Source organism: Chrysochloris asiatica, unplaced genomic scaffold (genome assembly GCF_000296735.1).
Source record: "Chrysochloris asiatica unplaced genomic scaffold, ChrAsi1.0 scaffold00146, whole genome shotgun sequence".
In the NCBI taxonomy this organism is placed as follows: domain Eukaryota; kingdom Metazoa; phylum Chordata; class Mammalia; order Afrosoricida; family Chrysochloridae; genus Chrysochloris; species Chrysochloris asiatica.
The window spans coordinates 63,568-83,281 of record NW_006408664.1 but is presented as its reverse complement, the minus strand read 5'-3'; the positions used below and the strand labels follow the sequence as shown (position 1 = coordinate 83,281).

At 40.3% G+C, this 19,714-nt stretch overlaps 1 protein-coding gene across 1 annotated transcript in view; it reads right to left on the bottom strand.

Annotated features, from left to right (window-relative positions):
• BACH2 (BTB and CNC homology 1, basic leucine zipper transcription factor 2) overlaps positions 1 to 15,247 on the bottom strand; it is a 212,371-nt gene extending 197,124 nt beyond the window's left edge. The window contains exon 1 of the mRNA XM_006870611.1: positions 15,097 to 15,247. The gene's annotated coding sequence lies outside the window, so the exon portion shown is untranslated. The remainder of the gene's footprint in view (positions 1 to 15,096) is intronic.
• Positions 15,248 to 19,714: the final 4,467 nt, after the last annotated feature.

Sequence of the window (19,714 nt, the reverse complement as noted above, 5' to 3'; positions counted from 1 at the left end):
CTTGGAACAACAAGGCTCTGAGATACAGGGGTTGAGGCATAGTTTGAAGGGGTAAAAGAGGGGAATAATGTTAAGATGCTTGGCTGTCTTTTGAATCTTGGTTTCCCTTGCATACCATTGTAAAATAGACACTTGAAGGGGGTAGGGAGGAAGGAATAACCAGAATCATCTCTACAGAAAGCTTGTAAGTCCATCTTCAGCCTATAACTGATTGGAATACCTTAAAGGGGGCTAGAAGTTGCCTAGTGAAAGAGGCTTCCTGTGGAGCCTTTACATTGCACAAGACCATAGGTAGAATCCAGAACTCCATCCAGAATGTACTGAGGTAGGAAATTTCCACTGGAGAGAACACATAGACCAGCCTGGAGCGGCTAGAAGAACAGAGGATACTCCGTGAAAGAAAGACCAGCAGTAAAAATCTGAAATAGTAACAGCAGTCTGGTTGATTACTACAAGAACACGTAAGCTGTTAGCCCGGGAGCCATCAAGGCAAGTGGTTGGGACCCTTCAGGGCAAACCCCCTTTCAAGACTGAGACTCAAGGGGAATACATGAGCAGGCATGTGCTCTGGCTGGTGACCACGTTGGTCACCGATGAGGAGAAGAGGGGCAAAAAACAACAATGAAGTTGCGAGTTAAGCCCGACCACATTCAATAGACACCCCTGTGAACCTGGGTGGAGACCTGGATGGCCAGCAGTATGGCAAGACCTGGGGATTCCTGGGCCCAGAGGCAGTGACATGGCCACAGAGGACTAGAGCGGAGAGTGAAGCATCCAGCTGATATGAAGTGAGGAGAGATGCACAAGAACATCCATACTTGCAGATAGTACCCATTTGACCTGGCTTTGATGGCTGGATGACCAGAACTCGACAAGAAAAAGAAAGAAGATGGGAAGGAAAAAAAAAAAAAAGAGTAACCTGCTACAATTTGATGAACTTTACCTATACTTACGGATGTAGTGGAGTCCTGGTGTGGCGCTGTGGGCTAATGCGTCAGACTGCAAAGTCGCTTGAACTACAACGTCAGTGGTTCAAGCTCACCAGCTGCTCCTTGGAAACCCTATACAGGGTCGCTATGGGTCAGAATCGACTCGACGGCACTTCACAACAACATGGATGTAGTAGCTCAAAAAAGGGAACAAATCTTTACAGTGAGGATCACTCCCACCCTCTTGGTACACAGGGTTGACAGGGATGGGCAACTTAGACATTCGGTACCCAAAATGGGGGGTGGGACTATAAAGACAAGCAGTGACTGGCTTATTAGCTTTTAAGAGGGAGACTTAGTTCCAGACAGGGCAGGGGTAGGTAGAACCTCCACTGAATGATTTCCAATCTGTTGGGAATGGGCTGGTGGAAAGGAAATGGGGACAAGACTCTTTTGGTACAATAGTGAATTCTTGCCATCAGGACTGACTGAGGGTAGGAAATATAGAGGAAGATGCTTTTTGACAAAAGGAGGAGAGTGATTGATTTTGCAGCCCAGGAGTGGAGGTCCCTGGGACCGTCAAGCGAGAAGAACAGAGAGCAGGACCCTACCCAGAGAGGCAGTGACACCAGGGATGGCGACAGAGTCGATGATGTGGACAGATGGAGTGGCAGGGGGGGCGGGCCTGTGTGGTGTACCCTTTGGTTATTTGATGATGCATGGAGGGGATTATAATCATTGCAATAAAATGAAATACGAAAAAAAAAACCAAAACCAAACAAAAACTGCCTCCTTTCCCCTTCTCCCCCTGAAAAAATTCTAGCACTATATATCAATTGATAATACCAGGGTATCACTGCTCTCTATCTGCACCATGGTTTAATTCCTTAGGTTATTAGTATCATTGATCACTTCTTGTCAGGTCCCAGGTGAGGTTGACTAAAGAAGTAGTCACAGTTTCTGATTTTAATTTGACAAATGAAGAAATCACATCCCAGGAAGGTAAAGAGAGGAGGCTGATGAAACTCTTAGCATCGGATTCTAAAGGTTAACCAGAAATTACACAATTATGACCTCATATTATGAAATATACGATACCTTTGCTTTATAATGAATGCTTTTTCAAGCAAAAAGAAGACTCCTAGAAAGGCAGACATATATACTACATTAAATAGAACATAATGTGAAAAAAAGGAAAAGAAAAAGCAGCATATGCAGTAATTGTTTTCAACTTGTTAGCATCTGGTCATCTATAGAATTGATCAGTGCCCAGAACTGTAACAGATGCAATATTTTCTGTAGGGAATTACACCACCATGGAAGCTAATTTATCCTGAAGTTTTGCCCATTCCCACCTAAAATATTTTAAACCCACTTGATTACAACATTAGCTCTCTTTCTCTTTCATAATGTATAACCAGCAGGTACTACAATTAACATGCACAGATGTTAGAACTTAAATATCCATGTTTAAATAAAAAACATAGTGAGATAGTAAAAATAACGGAATATGCTCAATACAGGGATAATGTTAAAAGGGAAATAGAGACCAACATTGTGCTAATTTAATAGGAAACAACACCAACACTGATGCCTTCTACCCCAGAAAGCATCAGTAATCTATAGACAACCATACCACAGTATGCATGCCTGTATCTTGCCAATTGAGAAACACTTCGTCAAGGATGACCCTCTTTTGCTCATTTAACTCCAGAATTTGTGCTCAAAGCATGAAGTTGAACCCCAAATATCCTAAAGTTCTCGAACACATTCTTTTGATTCAATAGCATAAGTAAGCATTATTTTATTGAGTGCTGACTTTGTGTTTCATGATCTTACTCAGTCCTCACAACCACTCTATGAATTAGGCACTATTCTCTCTCCCATTTTCAAATAAAGACAGTCACACCTCAGAGAGGTTAAGTAAATTGATCAATGTCAACACGTAGCTAAGATTTGATCCCGAGTCCTTCTCATTCTACAACCTTCATCTTGCTTTGACCACTGCACCACCTGTCTGTCAAGGTTGGAAATGCCCAAGAGGAATGGATGTGAAATCTTCATTTTCCAGAGACTTCTGCAATGATTGCACTCTTTATTCATCTATTTCACCAATTACATCAAACTGAAAGGCTCAGAGCACTCATAGATAGTCTCATTCTTTGGAAATGCCACAGCCACTCAGTTAGTGGAATGGGGACAGTACCATTGCTGAGGCCATGAAGTCACACATTTCCCTGTGAAGGCTGACACCACCTTGCTTTGGTGTTTCTTCTAGCCACAAACTGATATGCTATCACTTACTGTGGTTGCAGCAGACCCAACAGCCAGATGAAGGGGAGTTTTTACTCGGTTGACTACAGAGCAGGCATGCATTCATCCTTGTCCATCCCACCCCTCAACCCCCACTCCTATGCAAATGAAAGTTTTCCAGTATTTCTGGCAATACCACTACAAAATCACTTTCTTGCTATTCTATGAGTTTACAAGAAACAACTTTCTAATATAATGAGTTCAAAAGCTGTTGTAAAACAGCATTTCCAACAGGACAATTACGTTTTAAAGAAGATTCCAGAATTCCATTGCTTCAGCTTTCATTCTTCCATCAATCCAATTTGTTTATGTATGAGCTATGCCATTCCTGATTCAGAAGGAGGAAATCTGATATATCATCACACAGAGACAAACAGGACAAAAACCTGGTTGCCTTTCGCTACATAAACAGAGACACATTTATTTCCCAGTGTACCACTTACCAGACAGATGCAAAGATGTGGGCAGGCTAGTCATCAGAATTAACAGAGTGATTCTGCTTGCACTACATATTCTGATTTGTATGAATTTTATTTTTAGCCAAGCACAAAGGGCAATAAATGGAAAATCTTATTCTAACCGCTACCTTTTCTGGGCCACCCACACTGCTCCACCTACTGCACAACTTCACAAATGTAAAAAAAAACCCAACTCAAGGTTCGTCCTAAAATGGGATGTCAAGTGGCTAAAATGTGTGACTTTTTTCCAGTCACTGTTTGTACTTTCATTCCTTTTCTGTATCAGGACTTTCAGGAAAAACAAAGTTGACTTACTGATGGGCATTTTCAAAGACTCCACACTGATATGCCATTCAGCGTACAGGCAAATACATTGCCATGCCACGGACCACACATCAACTGACCTTTGGCAGAGAAATATACCCACAGACTTTCAGTTTACGTTCAGGAAGATGATACCTACAGCACTTTTGTTCAGGGACAGTGGTAGTGCTTTAAACATTCTTCAAATGAACAAAAGTGGCATCATCAGAAACAAAGCTTTTTTTTTGTTTTAAAACAGAGTAGACTGTCAGGAATGATTCTGCTAATAGCACTTGACCAAAATGCTTTCAGTACACAGTAGAATCAAGGTACGGTGGCCCCGGGCTCTCTCCCTCCCTGTCTACACGTTTCTCCCTTTGTCTACATTATCCACACTCTGCCACCACTCAGCCTAAAGCTTACCAAGCATGAACTTACATGCGGCTATCACTGATGGCACCATCTGATATTTAGAGACAACCAACCACCTTAAGAGCAAACAAGAAAAAAAAAGAAGATGATATTTGCTGAGGGCACAGACAAGAGAGTCTATTTTTGATGACTATCTCTTCAGACTTTATATAAAAAGTTAATTGCTGAAGGGCCCAGAGTACCAATTAAAATGCCCGTTGCTCTGAGTCCTCTGTGAACTACAACAGCAAAGATACGCAGGTAGTTATTAATATTTAAAAATCAGCTCAACAAAATCATTAAGACACAAAACAAGTCAACTCTAAGAAATGCATCTTTACCTGTGTGCTTGCTCATTATCCAGAAACTAGAGGAAATGTCCTGTCATCCACTGGTAGTTAACACACGCCCTGCAGTGCGAACACCTTCTTCGATAAAGCTGTTACTAAAGTAGTGCTGATGAGATGGATCAAAAAATCTTTTGTGGATGAGAGTCCACTACCGTCAGAACTTCTGACTTAAAAACAAGGGTGAATAAGTACCTTAAAAAAGTGGGTCATACACCACTGAGATACAACCACACCGCCCCCAAATCAGACTCTAAATGACTGATATGACAAGGTGGGAGGGGTCTGAACACAGCGAAAGCAAAACTTTTATGTGGTGAGGAGTATTTTAGTTTTCACTGGTTTAGGTTAGAGAAAGTTAATCTCAATGCCAACTACAAAGCAACTAGTTTTTAGTGTATTCTTGAAATTGTATGATGAATGTTGGCCGTGACTGTAATGGGAAATTCAGATACAATGTCAAACAGTCCAAGGGGCAGTCTTGGACTAAAATGACATATTCCATCACTGAACAGCACAACGAGCGCTGTCACTCAGTGAAGTAAGACGGTCAAACGGAAACTGAAGATCAAGAACCAAATCCTCAGGAGCTACATTAGCATCTCCTTCTTCAAGGGAAGATTAAAGTACTGTACACCACTTCCCCACACCTGTATCCAGTGGAGCTAGACACAATCACAAAACTGCTGTAGGAAGAAGGTAAACTGTAGTTACCTGAATTGAACACACTGATCTGTCACTCAAGAGCTATAGAATATTAACTCAAGCCAATACATAGTGAGTTCCTTTATGTACAAAAGGCACAAAAGATGTGAAAGGATGCAGAGAGAAGCTCTTGCTTTCAAGGAACTCAAAATCTCATATAGGTGATGCTAAGACCTAGACATAACTAATGACAAATGCAGATAATTTTAAACAAACACACACACACACAAATCTCTTCTATGAAATATTTCCCACTATATTCACCTAGGGTTTGTGAATGGCATTGCTACAGCATTTCTCAAATGAACTCAGTAACAATCATTTTATTTTAATCTTTCTGTGGCACTACAGGATAATGCACTGAACCAAAAGGTTGATTCGAACTGCAAGGTCGGAGGTTCAAATTTACCAGCCGCTCCTCGGAAACCCATTACAGGGTCACTATGAGTTGGAACCGACTTGATGGCACTTAACAGCAACAATCTCCTTTGCTCAGGTTTAGGGTTCATCCAGAGCCAAAATCAAAGCGCTTCACAAACGGAAGCACAGAGATAGCACAACCCAAGGAGTTATACCACCACACCAAAGGAATCTGAGGAGAACTTTTTTTGGAAGAGGATGATGAATGTGAAATTGGTGCTAGGAAGGAACCACCTCAGAAGGTCCTGGATAGAGTGGGAGACAATGTGCAACACACTTAAAGTTATAACAAGAACAGGCTTACTGTCTGAAAGAGACTGAAGGAACCCAAGACTATGGCCCTCAGCCATGCTTCAGGTCTGGAATGGAACTCTCCCTCGTGGCCCAATTTTCAACCAAGCAGTAGATAGGTATATAGGGGGAACATACTACTAAGGTATGCTCACCAGCAAGTGGTCCACCATTAAAGATGAAAAGGGCAACATTTGCCTGGGGACAAGGTTCAAAGGGGTGGAAAGGAGGGTGGAATGGAACTAGGAAACACAGGGAAATGTGGGATAACTGCTGTTCCATGGAGGGGACTGTAATCATTGAGATGAAACAAAGTGTAGGGATTTATTGGATGTAAAGCTGATCATCTGCTTTGTACACCTTTACTCAATTCACAATACATTTTTAAACAGAACGTGAAGTTGAGGGAAAAAGCTTTGGTTCACAGAACTAGAAGGGATATATTTTAATTGAACTTTGATACCATCAATTATAAAATTACACGTATACTGGCATTCATCTGGTTTGAACTGTGAATGAGGAATGGGGAAATCTGGTTAGTAAACCATCTCTATTTCTGTCAAAAACTTTTGGTTATTAATTTTAAATGACTGGGGCACAATCTGCTCACTTAAATAAAACCATCTTGTACATAATTGAACCTTTTTTTTTTTTTTTTTTAAACTTTTTATTATGAATTACATCAAGGTTTACAGAGTAGAGTAGTTTTCCATTCAACAATTCAAACACATTATGTTTCATCTCATTGACTGCAATCCGCAAAAATGGAATCTTTCTTTCGTGACTTCAGAGAGCCACTAGGATCTGGAGTAAGTCTTTTTACTGAAGGAATGTAGCAATGAAAATACCGATGAATAGAAATTTCCACTTTAGAGCTGGTGAGTCCACACAGGTATCTGTTCTCACAAGAAGTGATTAACGTAATTGAAAACAGGAAAATCAGCAACATGATGATCAGTGCCATGTAAAATGGTATCTAAAATCATTTTTCCTAAGTACCACCAAATGGTAGGATATAATCATTTGAAATTAGTTGGTTCATTGAAAAAAGCCTGGGAAAATAAACCAAAGTATGTGTTAACAGATGGATTTTGTCTGGGTAGTTAGATTATAAGTAATTTACTTTTTTGCTTATGCTTTTCTGTTCTTTTGTAAACTATATAGAATAAATATACATCTCTTTTATAATAAGGAAAATAAAGCTACTTCTCTTTTGGTAGAAAAGCAATTATTTTCTGATTCTGTTTTTTCTAATAATTATGAACACATGATACAGTATCTGACCTGGTGACAGAAATAGGTACAAACTGCCAAGAAACATATGCTAGAGGCAATAATAGATTATAGCTTCTAGTTAAGTATTATAAGGACTCTAAAAATACTGCTACCCTGCTGTAAAACATTTGCAAATCATGCTCTGGTGGAAGAAAATAAATTTTTTCACTCATCATGGCACATCGTCTGTATAGCCTCCAGTTGCAACAAAGCTCCAGTTGCCAACAGTCTCAGAAGGATCAGTTTTATGGGCTGCCCTTAAGAGAGTGATATGAACCCCTTGGCTTAAATCATGTCTCAGCTAGAGACTTATTTCACTAGTAACAAAAACTGAAAAGAAAAAAAGAAAGCAACTCCCAAACCACTGCCAATGATTCAGACTGTTGCTGTAGTTGTTGTTAAGTGCCATTGAGTCAGTTCCGACTCAGACTCATAGCAACTCTGTATAGGGTTTCCAAGGCATGGCTGGTGAACTTCAACTGCCAACCCACTGACCTTGCAGTACATCGCATTAAGCTGACAGAGTCACACCAGGACTCCAAAGCATGAAAATAGGTATAACAAAATATCAATTGAATAGATTATTTGAGGGTAAAAAGATATTTTTGTTGTTTTAATTTTCTGGCTAACTGGCAGTTTAAAAGCTTTTAGTTGAAAATCTTTGAAAACTTCTTCTGTTTTTAATGATAAACCATTTCACCTTTCTCAGTGACTCAGCAGGGCAGTGTCATCAGCAACAAATACCCTCCAGGGTGAGTAGCAATCAATGCTACAGCAATGGATTTTTTGACAGAACTAAAGACACCTTGTTTTCTAAGCCTTCATCTCTGAACAAAAGGAAGTGGGATGTGTGTGGGGTAGGGTTAGATGTGTGCAAGGGTGTGGGGTACATGGGGGTGGGAAAGTAAGGTGGTGGAGGTGTGCCCTCGAGTTGGTTACGACTCATAGCGACCCTGTATGGGGTTTACCAAAGTTGTAAATCCTTATGGGAGCGAGCAGCCTCATCTTTCTCCCAGGAAGAAGCTGGTGGATATGAATTGCTGACCTTGTGGTTAGCAGCCCAATGTGAAAACCACTACAATATATAAGTTAGTTAACTCAGGATTTTGGTTAGTTAGGTTCCAAGTAGATATAGTATCACATGACATGTATTCAGGATCTAAACCAGGCACATTCAATTTTTAGGAAGCACGAGAGTGAACAGTTTTCTACCTCATGCCATTTTGTTCAGATAATTGTTGGCTTGCTCGTCTTCTGTGGGGAAGAATCTGTTTCAGTGTTCCCACTCCAAAATTATGGTCTTTGAACTCACAGGGCTTTTACTTTGATTAGATTCTATACTTAAGTTGTTACTACCCAAGTTTATAGTGCTAGAAGATACCCATGGAGGTCAAGGATGACATCGATGGTAGTATCCTCATAGACTTGCTGACCTGCCATGTCTTTTCTATAAAAGCGTTTAATTCCTTTTAAAAAAATATTCCAGCAGCTACCTATGGCAACTGTCTCAGAAACTGCAACTGCTTTGTCCTGTCTCCAACACTAAGTGAAAAGCATAAAGAACATACTTCTAAGAAATATGGAAAGCCTAGAGTGGAGGTGAACAGATAGAGACTACATCTCTTCATGTACATTGTTGCTGTCAGGTGCTGGTCAAGTGGGTTCTGACTCATAGCAACCCTATACACAACAGAAGGAAACACTGTCTGGTCCTGCTTCAGCCCTGTCACAGTGTCAACCCATCTTATTGGGGGTCTTCCTCATTTTTGCTGACCCTCCATTTACCAAGCATAATGTCTTTCTCTAGGTACTGGTCCTTTCTGATAACATGTCCAAAGTATGAGAGATAAGTCTTGCATTCCTTGCTTTTGTGGAGCATTTTGGCTGTACCTTTTCCAACACAGACCTGTTTGTTCTTTTGGTACTTTCAATGTTTTCCTCCAACACCATAACTCAAATGCATCAATGCTTCTAAGTCTTCCTTATTCATTGTCCAACTTTCACATGCATATGAGGCAAGTGAAAATACCTGGTTTGTGTCAGGCACACCTTAGTCTTCAAGCTGATATCTTTGCTCTTGAACACTTTAAAGAGGTCTTGTGCAGTAGATTTGTCTAGCGCAATAATACATCATTTGGTTTTTTGACTGCTACTTCTGTGAGTGTTGATTGTAGCTATATATATTACTTTAAGAAGTCCATGCTGCACTGAAGGTAATGGTTAAAACAAGGCTCCAGGATTTCATACAAAAGCAATAGAGGCATTTCAACAAATGGATGCAGCTGAAGGTGCTCACTTGTCTATGCCAAGAAATTTGGAAGACAGCTATCTAGCCAAGTGACTGGAAAAGATCTAGATCCATGCCCATTCCAAAGACAGGTGATACAACAGAACATAGAAATTATCACACAGTATCATTAACATCACACACAAATAACATTTTGCTGAAGATAATTTAAAAAACAGTTTCAGCAGTTGTTGTTGTTGTTGTTAAGTGCCGACGAGTCAGTTCCGACCCATAGCGACCCTGTACAGGGTTTCCGAGGGTGTAAATCTTTACGGGAGTAGAAAGCCTGATCTTTCTCTCGCGGAGCAGCTGGTAGTTTCGAACCGCTGACCTTAAGGTTCGCAGCCCGATTTGTAACCACTACGCTACCAGAGCAGTACACAGGTAATTTATAGAATTTCAAGCCGGATTTAGAAGAGGACATGGAACATGGGATATCAGACGAGTCTTAGCTAAAAACAGGGCCACCATATTTACCTGTGTTTATTGACTATGCAAAAGCATTAGAGTATGTGGATCATAAAAATGTATGGATAACATTGCAAAGAATGGGAATTCCTGAACACTTAATTGTGCTCATGCAGAACCTGTACATAGATCAAGAGGCAGTTGTTTGGAATGAAAAAGGGGATACAGTGTGTTTTAAAATTAGGAAAGATGTGTGTCAGACTTTTATACTTTGAACAAATTTATTCAATCTGCATGCTGAGCAAATAATCCAAGAAAATGTACAGTATAAATGAAGTGGCACCAGGATTGGAGGAAGACTCATTAACTACTTGCAATACACAAATGACATAACTTTACTTGCTAAAAACCAAAGAGGACTTAAAGCACTTACTGATGAAGATCAAAGACTATATATATAGCTTTCAATATGGATTACACCTGAATAGAAAGAAAACAAAAGTCCTTACAACTGGACCAGTAAGCATAAGCATCATCATGATAAGTGAAGATCAGATCTAAATTGTCAAGGATTTAGTTTTAATAGAATCCACAATCATTATACATGGAAGCAGAAGTCAGGAAATCAAAGGATATATTGCACTGGACAAATCTGTTGCAAAATATCTCCTTAACATTCTAAAGAGAAGTTATTTTGAAGGCTACGATGTGTTGGACCCAAGTTATGGTATTTTCAATGGCTTCATATGCATGGAAAAGCTGGACAATAAATAAGGAAGACTGAAGAATTGATGCCTTTGAATTAAGGTACTTGTGACGAATATTAAGTATAAAATAGAGTGTCAGAAGAACAAACAAATCTCTGTTGGAAAAGTACAACCAGAGTGTTCCTTAGAAGCAAGAATGGTGCGACTTAATCTCACGTACTTTGAGCATGTTATCAGGAGAGTCTGGTCCCTAGAGAAAGACATCATGCTTTGGTAAAGTTGAAAGTTAGTGAAAAAGAGGAAGATCCTCAATGAGATGAATTGACACAGTGGCTGCTACTAGGGGCTCAAATATAGGGATGGCTGTATTGGGCAGTGCTTTATTCCGTTTTACCTAAGGCTGCTGAGTTGGAACGAATTCAATGACACCTAACAACAACATATATTACTTTAACTAGGATGCCTTAATTTTACCTCTTACTTCGGCTATAACTTTTCCTTATATATACAGATACACACAAACACATATACATAATTTACATATGCATCTATGGAGTCTTGGTGTGGTACTATAGGGTATGCACTGGAGTGCTAACCATAAGGTCGGCAGCTCAAATCCACCAGCTGCTCCTTGGAAACCCTATATTGGGTTGCTATGAGTTGGAACCAACAAGAACATTTATCTATATCCATGTATCTCAATCACATTAGTGTCTTAAGGAGAAAGTGGAATAATTTAGTAGAGTTGGTCTCTCAACTTTTTGACACTATGGCTCCTTAGGGACCATTCTTTGGGACTTCCAATCCCTGGTCAGGTCTAGGAGCAGGACCTGAAGGCATTGTAGGAAGAACTGAAGACAGCCTGGCTACTGTGATACATGAAAATTCCCTGATCCTTCTTCAAGGTCAGTTTTCTAGAGGCATAGAATGAAAAAGCAGACCCCTAAAACACAACAAAATAGAGGACAATGGAATTTTTCCACAAACTTTTGAAGCCCCTTGTATGTCTTTACCCTGATTGGAAACCCAATCCTAAGGCTGAAATATAACATTCTGCAGATCCCCTGCTCTTCCTACTGTCTGGGGGTTGCCCAAAGGGATGGTATTAGGGCTGATGGAGGTGTGACTGGCAAATTTATTCTTAAGACACTGTCACCAATAATAGCATCTCTGCCAAGTTGTTTCTGCTGTTAAGTGCTGTAGAGTCAGTTCCGACTCAGCCACCCTGGTGGGTTTGAGTGGTCGACCTTATAGTTAGCAGTCAGTGCTTCTCCTAAAGCACTGCACAGGACTACTATTAAGTTATTTTGCACAGCATTCTAGGAGGAAAGTGAGCCCTGGTATTCAGCTTTATAGAGACCCTCTAGGCACTTGTGGCTGAAAGCTTTGTCCAGGGGCACAGAGGGTGATCTGGGCAGACCCATCTACCTCTGGAGGGATGCCCTGATTCACCCAAGGAGTCACAGCAGAAATTTCCCTCCCTGACCATAGATAAAAACTGGACTGTATTCTGACTGCAGTGTGTCCTCCAAAAATCTGCATTGTAAATCTTGATCCACCAATCACTCTGTGGGAGAAAGATGAAGTTTTCTGGTCCCATAGAGATTTACATCTCCTGAAACCCTATACAAGATCACCATGAGCTAGAATGGCATTGAACAGACAACATGCTTGTTTTTATAATCCCATTTGGGAATGGCGTTTCTTTGTTATGTTAATGAGGCAATATTAGGGTAATGTGTGTTTCAAGTCCATCTCTTGTCATATTAAAAGAGCTGACTAAACAAGCAAGTACAAAAGGAGGACAAGATACATGCTACATGACTGCCAAGGCCCCTGGGAATAGAAGCTGTAAAGAGACAAGGACCTTCCACCAAAGCAGACAGAGAATGTTCCCCCAGAGCCAGTGTCCAGAATTTGGACTCTTAGCCTCCTAGACTGTGACAAAGTCAGTTTCTGTTTGTCAAAGCTACCCATTTGTGGTACTTCTTATAGATGGATAACTAAGGAAGACTGATATTAAGGAAGGAGCTCTGGTAGCGTAGTGGTTACGAATCAGGCTGCGACCCTTAAGGTCAGCGGTTCGAAACTACCAGCCGCTCTGCGGGAGAAAGATGAGGCTTTCTACTCCCATAAGGATTTACACCCTTGGAAACCCTGTACAGGGTCGCTATGGGTCGGAACCAACTCGACGGCACTTAACAACAACAACAACAGAGGAAACCCTGATATGTAAATGTGGAGACTCACAGAACATTCAAGTTGGAAGAGCGTTTGAGCCGATGCCTTTTTTTCATTTTATGGTAAAAATGCTGTGCAGAATAAATAGGTGGTGTTTGACAGAGACGTTTGTACATTTGAGGGTGGGTTAATAATAGCTAATTAAACACTCACAACTCTGTCAGCCAGAATATCAGTCTTGCTATCCCTTGGGCAGTCCCCAGAAGATAGGGCTGCTAATTCCAGTGTAGGACTACGTCATCACCTATCACTCTGTCTTATTTTTCTAATTCTGTGATCTTTATGTTAAACATACAAATTTAAATTGCTCTCTAGGATTTCTGGATCTGTCAATGTTAGGCAATAGATATAGTTCTTCATTACATATTTGTGTGACAACTGCTTTAATTAATAATGGTTATTTTCAATGGTGTGGTGCTACAGGATAAGCACTCGAATGAAAGGACAGTTTGACCTGCAAAGGTGGCAGTTCAAACTCACCATCTGCTCCTCAGAAAACCCTATGACAGGGTTGCTATGAGTCAAAACAACTCAATCGCACTTAACAGTAACAACAAATTCTCAATTTCAGAGAGTTATAAAAGAATTGTTAAGTCCTAAGTGTTATTTTGAATGATAATATTTACTATATTCAAGTACAATGTTACAAAGTCACAGTGCTTATCCACAGAAATTTCTCAAACATGCTGGACAGCATCGCTCAAATTTTCACACTCAAAGCAATTCAGTAAAACAAAAGAAAAAAACCTTTCAAATTCTTACAGTGAGAGCTTAGAAATATACAAAATGCATATATTCATAGGCACATATGTAAATTTGTATGTAGGCTCATACGCACCCAAGTGTGAATTTGCTTAGCCAGACTCTTCTATTTTTTACTATTATATGGAATAAATTGTTCTTGTCCTCAGTAGGTATGTAATTGGCTTGCTCAAAAGCTAACACAATAATATGTTGATCCTCAAAATATCTCAGTCCTGAGAGCTTTAAACCTCACAAGAACCTGGGCTCACTGACTTTGGTTATTTATTATAGGCATGCCTCCCTTCACATATCCTTTGTATATCCAGTCACATTAAAGTGTATTAGGAGAGGGATAATATCATGATGAATCGCTTTGAAAGGGAACACTATATTTTTTCAACCTCAGAGAAGAATGGTTTTCTCTTTTGAGTGTCTCTAAAAGCATCATGAGCTTACCTGCCAAAGACTGGAACTGCAGTTTACCCGTTACACCTGTTGAAAACCAATGGCCAAGGATGTCTGGTACTAGAAACTCTGGAGTAAAGCTGGCACTGAACAACAGCTCTTGGCTGGATTTTCAAACAGAAAAGGCGCTAAGCGGACCTTTAAACTTACTTTTTTGAGTTACAAGTCCATGTATTTAGTCAACACATTACATACTATGGTGGTGGTGGTTATGTACCGTGAAGTCAGTTCTGACTCACAGTGATCCTGTACAGGGTTTCCGAGGCTGTAAATCTTTACGGGAGCAGAAAGCCTCATCTTTCTCCTGTGGTACAGCTGGTAGTTTCGAACTGCTGACCTTGTGGTTTGCAGCCCAATTCGTAACCACTAAGCTACCAGAGCTCCTTATTACATACCATAGACCGGTATTTAATACTATAGTTTACACTTTTCTATCTTTATCATTTGTCCTTCTGATCACACCTGAGTTAAAATAGGTTCCTGAGCCCACTGCAGCAGTACTACCTGGGAACTTGTTAGAAAAACTAATTTTTGGCTTGGAATCAGAAATTGGGGGTGGGGTGGGTTTCAGCAATTTATACTTTAATAAGTTCTCCAGGTGATTCTGATGAATGGTACATTTAACAAGCACTCAGTTAAGGAAACACTTATGTGTCATACCCCCCGCCCCCAATTGTAACTGGTACCTCTTTAAAAGAAAGTAACTGGTGCACAATCAGGCTATTTATCTTATTGCCAAAGACAATGTTTAGAATACATTAGTTTGGAAAAGAATCCTCAGTCAGCACTTACATGTAATTTTTCCAGGTCCTGTGCTGGCTTCGAGTCTTAGGATGCAGGGAACTGGGCGAAGGGAGAAATGAGCAGGCTACAGTAATCCATTCAGACATGGACCCCAAAGCTTTCTGGAGCAACCTTGTGACAGGTCAGGGAGTGCCCACCTATTTGGAGAGGAAAAGTTGTCAATTAGCAAAATAAACCTTACGTGCTCATGTTTTCCCCTCCTTCCTGCCATCCCTGCTACCACACCCTGAAGTCTTATTTTATGAACTTAAACTGACCAGTAGAGTCTTGGTGTGGTGGTGTAGGATAAGCACTTGACTGCTAACTACAAGGTTGGTATCTGAAACCCACTAGATGCTCCTTGGAAACCCTATACAGGGTTGCTATGAGTTGGAACCGACTTAATGGCACTTAACAATAACAAACTGACCATCTGCTCCACGGAAGAAAGATGAGGCTGTCTGCTCCCGTAAAGATTTACAGTCTCAGAAATCCCCAATGAGATGGAGTGACACAGTGGCACCAACAATGGCTTCAAACATAACAATGGTGAGGCTGGCGCAGGTTTGGGCCATGGTTTGTTCGGTTGTGCACAGGATTGCTGTGAGTTGAGATCTGCCCACAGCACAGCTCATGGTATTAAAAGTCTCATGTTCATTCCTTTACATCAGACTCCCTAACAGGGTACTCGCCGAACCGCAAAACGGCCAGTTATCCCCTCTGTATTTCACCCCATGAATATTTGAACAACTTGGCATAAGAGACACATGGGATAGTGGTAACAAAAAGCGATTATAGAAAAGCAAATGACTTATTTAGGAATTCTGACTGAAATGAGGGAGTTCTCTGATGCTTCAAATATGTGTATTTTAAAAATTAGTAACATATTTTTACATGTGGAAAATACAGAAAAGCATAAAGAAAAAAAAGGTTTTTTTTTTTTTTTTATAATCTTGCTACCAACAAGATCACCATTGATATTTTGTTGTATAGGTCCACAATTCCTTATCTGAAACTCCTGGGGCCAGAAATGTTCCAGAATACAATTAAATATATTTTTTTAAATTTTAGAGTGTATTATGATGATGTTGTTAAGTGCCGTAGAGTTGATTCTGACCTATAGTGACCCTGTATAGGGTTTCCAAGGAGCAGCTGGTGAGCTTGAACTGCCCACCAACCTTGCAGTTCAAATGACTTTGCAGTCTGACACATTAGCCCATAGTGCCAGGTATCACATACATTACAAAATACTCCATCAGGTCCTGGAGCAACACCCTGTAATCAAACACACTAAATAATCCTGCAAGAAGACATACAGATACTTTATCATGTTGAATAAAACACAGGCAGTCTCCAGGTACAAGCTTTCGACTAACATACAACCCATACAATTTGTAGTTACAAACCGACTTCTGTAAAACTGAGTATATTAAAAACTTGAGGTACACACAACAGTTCATCAAGGAGCTATTGTAAGATGAGAAGTAAGATGAGGCTTTCTGTTCTTGCAAAGATTTTGTTTTTGTTAAGTACCATCAAGTCAGTTCTGACTCATAATGACCCTGTATAAGATTTCCAGCTGGTGGTTTTGAATTGCTGACCTTGTGGTTCACAGTCCAGTTCTGATCCTAGATTTACAGCTTCGGAAACCCTACTCAAGAGTCAGAACTGACTTGGTGGTACACAATGACCACAACCCACAATAGTTCATGATAACAAATGGGTACTACTTTACGACATGCCACAAAACATTTTGTTAGTGTAGTGTGCTGGACTGCAAAGTTTGTTTGAACCGCAAGGTCAGTGGTTCAACCTCACCAGCTGCTCCTCAGAAACTCTTAGTGTTGCTATGGGTTCGAACAAATTTGACTGCTCATAACAAGAACAACAGTTATTAAGCTAAAATATTTTAGTGTATCTGGAAGTTCTTCAGTTTTTTTTTAAATGTATAGATAAGTACATTATATAATATATACTAAGACCAACATGTGACTAGCTGACTTTAGATGTAAATCTTACCTAACTGTTCCTACTTACAAATTCAACTTAAAAACAGATTTAGGGATGGGACCATTTGTAATTTGGAGACTAACTGTAGAGACGAATCAAAAGCCTCACATTAGTTTAGGCCAGTTTTTTTTTTCTTTTTCTTTACCAAATGTTATTAAAAAAAAAAGAAAAGAGCTTTTAATTTTTGGATTCAGAATTGGGGATAATGGATTGTGGATCAGTATCCCTTGCAAAAGGCCTAGTGACACAGTTGTTAAGTGCTCAGCTGCTAACTGCAAGGGTGGCAGTTCAAACTCACCAGCTGTTCAGTGAGATTAAGATGAGGCCATCGGTTTCTGTAAAGATTGGTGGTGGTGATGTACCATGGAGTTGGTCCTGACTTATAGCGACCCTGTAGAGGGTTTAGGGGGCAGTACTTCCCAGCCCTGGGAAACCTCTCAGGGTAGTTCTCCTAGTTCCTATAGGGTTATTATGAGTTGGAATCAACTTAACAGCAGTGAGTATTATAGCTCTTTCCAGATACACCAAAATTCAGTTTTGTTCCTGCTTTTTAATTAATCTATACAGATGTGCAGTGTTTTGTTATGCTGTGCATAAAGTCGCAATGGGTCGGTACCAACTCGATGGCACCTAACAACAACAACAATAGAGATGTGAGTGGTTTTCTGTTAATGAAAAATTCCTCAAAAACATGACTTTTAGTGTTCATGTAATAATACACCCCATAGAAATGGGGTTAATATTTATTTAACTGTTTCTCTCATGGTTGGGATTAATTTTTTTTAAAATTGAAAATAATACTTTTAATATCAGACCAACTGAATTGCTGAATGTTTTCTTAGGTAGAATTGTAGAAAAAGAATCCCCGGGTCAAATGGTATGAACTTGAAGAAGGGTCTTTGATGACTTTCCAGAGAGCCAGCTCCACGTGCCAAGTTGTCAGCAGCATGAATGCCCGGCCCATTTGTGAGGGATCCCCTTTATCAGAGGCACAGCAAAAATGCACTCGCAGCTAACACAGCCTAACAAATTCTAACTAGTGAGGACCAAATTCAGGAGATTTTACCTTTGTTTTTATAACACGGAGATCGTGAATATCGCCCCAGTTTTCATACAAGAGAGAAATGGGATTAATGTCATTTCACTATCAAGTTACTGTCATTAAGTAAGCTGGGTCAGATATGGGCAATGCTGGGGAGTCACCACCTACATATGGGGTTTATTGGGGTCCTGGTGTGGTGATGTAGCATAAGTACTGGACTGGTGACTGCAAGGTCAGGGTCCAGAACTGACCGGATGGCACACAACAACAAGAAGCTGGGGTCTGTCTAACATGTAAAGGTTAGCAGGGAGAATGAAACTAATTCACACATCATTACAAGAAGAAAACCAATCAGCCAATGATTATTTGTGGGCTGATAATTTTGCTTTTAGGCTACTGACTTGAGGCTTTGTGTTTTCTTCCATTTGGTATTTTCCTATTTCTTGCATGCCCCGTTAGACAAGCTACTAATTATGGCTAAAACTCCTGAGTGCGTGTGATGTGTCAACTGTACTGCCAGGTGCCTTGCATGCAATATTTCATCTAACGCTAAGCAGTATGAAATCTGAGCAGAGGAGGTTCAAAGTATGTGTCTGTACATCACTCCCCCTGCCCTGTCCCCTCCCATCCCCTAGTAAGTTTGCGGGAATCAAGATTTGGACTGAAAACCACAGGCTAGAAGTTCAAACCTACCGGTTACTCCTCAGAAACCCTATACAGGGTTGCTATGAGCTAAAAATGACTTGATGGAGCATAACAACACCAGCAGGGTCCTGGTGTGTACTGTAGGATAAGCACTGGACTGCTAAGCACAAAGTGGGCAGTTCAAACCCTGCAGCTTATTCTCAGAAACCCTACATAGGGTCGTTATGAGTTGGAACCAACTCCACAGCACTTACCAACAATAGTGTCTGACTACCATGACAACTTAAGTCTGGTTGTAAATCATAAGCTTTACTTCTATGCTCTTGTTAGTGTCATCTACAGCATTTGCATGAAAGGAAATGATGGAAATAGAATCCAAGTCCAGTGCTGATCCGACATGCCACACCAGAACTCCTAGATAATAGTAAACCCTGTGCAAGTCCCAGATAGTGACATGAGGGAAACTGTCTCCCTTAGAACACAGCAGAGTGACGAGAGCCTTGACATACAACCCAAAACAGAGCATACATGGAGAAATGTATGAAGACACATGCGCAACACAGGATTTACAGATACACACTCACACACATACACAAATGTATTCTTTCCAAATGTGACTGCAAATCAGTAATGCTAAAGCAGGACTCTAACATTTATTTCCATGTGTAGCTTTTTCTGATAGTTTTTCATTCTCGTTCCTTTTTATATACATTTAACCATACAGGATATAGAGAATCACCACAATTTTAATACTCTAAGAAAAGAAAATGAAAAGATATTTCTTTGTTATGTTCTTGTTATGCTAGCGAGTCAGTTCCAACTCACAGAGACTCTGTTTGGGGTTTCCGAAGAGCGGCTGGTGAGTTTGAACTGCTGACCTTGCAGTATAAACTGACCTTGTGGTCTAGTGTTTATCCTATAGCACCACAC